General features: G+C 41.5%; 1 protein-coding gene across 2 annotated transcripts in view; it reads right to left on the reverse strand.

Annotated features, from left to right (window-relative positions):
- The window catches only part of Itgb7 (integrin subunit beta 7), an 18,371-nt gene that overhangs the window by 11,158 nt on the left and 5,585 nt on the right, over positions 1 to 1,628 (reverse strand). The gene's annotated exons all lie outside the window — the stretch shown is intronic.

The following is a 1,628-nucleotide window of genomic DNA, read 5'->3' on the forward strand; positions in this document are numbered from 1 at the left end:
CAGTTCAGGCTGGGCTTGAGCTCACTTTGAAACCCAGGCTGGTCTTGAACTCACAACGATCTTCCTGACTCAGCCTCCCAAGTGCTAGGATTATAGGTGTGTGCTACCACTCTTGACTTGGGCTCAAACTTTCGATCCTTCTGCCTCAGTCCCCCAGTATGCTACCACGCCTGGTGAAGAACTTCCTATAAGTCCAGGATAAGGGAGAAGGAGTGAGGTTGATACAATTTTCTCTTTTCTGTACTTTGCACAAAGGAACTCTAGGGTACAAATGAACCAGGACACAAGATAATTCCTGGAAGACCTCTAGGAAAACTATGTAAATTCCTGATTTTTCAAAACTTAATTAGCAAAAATCAATCAATCAATAACTTACAGCTACCACTCAGAAGGCTGAGGCAGGAGGACCACTGTGAGTTTGAAGCCAGCTGAGATTATAGCTCAATGCATGATCACCATACTCAAAACCCTTTGGATCCCCGCACTACGAAATGACAAAAGCTGGACGTGGTGGCTCACCCCAGCATTCTGGAGGCTAAGGCAAGAGGATTCTTGGTTTGAGGTCAGCCTGGGTTATGTAGTAAGATCCTGTCTTAAAAACAAACATTGGAATAGACAATCCATCACCATGCTTCAAAAATCAAAATGTTGGGGGCCTATCCATTAGCTCAGTTGTTTAAGTTCCTGTTCATGCAAATGCAGTCAGGCACAGGATACCATGGTTCAATCCTCACCTCCAACTGCCTTACCACACCCGCCCTTAAGGCAGCTTGAGCCAGGAAAAAAAAAAAAAATCAAAATGTTAAATCCTAGTGGATCTTTTTCTTTTCAGAAATAGAAAAATTGATCCTAGGGGCCAGGGAGACGGCTCAGTAGAATAAGCACTTCCCTCGCAAGCGAAAGGGCCTGAGTTCAATCCCCTGTTCTGCAAAAAAAAAAAAAAAAAAAAAAAAATTGATCCTAAAATTCATGTGGAAGTACACAGAATCCCAAATAGTCATCAGGAGGGAAAGAAAGGTTGGAGGGAGGGGAGGGGAATGGGAAAAAAAATCATTGTGTATGTCTAAAACATTCCAATGAACTCAATTTTTTGAAAACAAATTCAGAGTACTCACACTTTCTAGTTATAAAACTTATTATAAAGCCACGTGGGCCAGGGAGATGGCTCAATAGGATAAGTGCTTGACTGGCAAATGCAAGGATCTGAGTTCAATCCCCGGTTCCACCAAAAACAATAAATAAATAAAAATAAAGTCACGTTAATCAAGACACTGAAAAAAAAAATCTAGGCAATGTGGTACTGGCGTGCAGACAGACATAGAATTCAGTAGAACAGAATTTTGTTCCTAGAAGGAAGCCTATCCACTCATGGCCAATTGATTTTCCACAAGGAGACCAAAAACCTCAATGAGAGTATTAATAGTCTTCATTAAATGGTGCTGGGACAACCTGATAGGTATAAATAAAAAGGATGAAGTGAGACCCCTATAGCATACAAAACTTAACTGAAAATCATTTTTATTAAAATGTAAGTATAGGGCTGGAGAGATGGCTCAGTGGTCTAAAGCACCTACTTAGAACAAGCTTAGCAAAGCATCAGGGACCGCGGTTCAATCCCCCAGCACCAC

This window comes from Octodon degus, unplaced genomic scaffold, assembly GCF_000260255.1.
Source record: "Octodon degus isolate 3935 unplaced genomic scaffold, OctDeg1.0 scaffold00093, whole genome shotgun sequence".
In the NCBI taxonomy this organism is placed as follows: Eukaryota; Metazoa; Chordata; class Mammalia; order Rodentia; family Octodontidae; genus Octodon; species Octodon degus.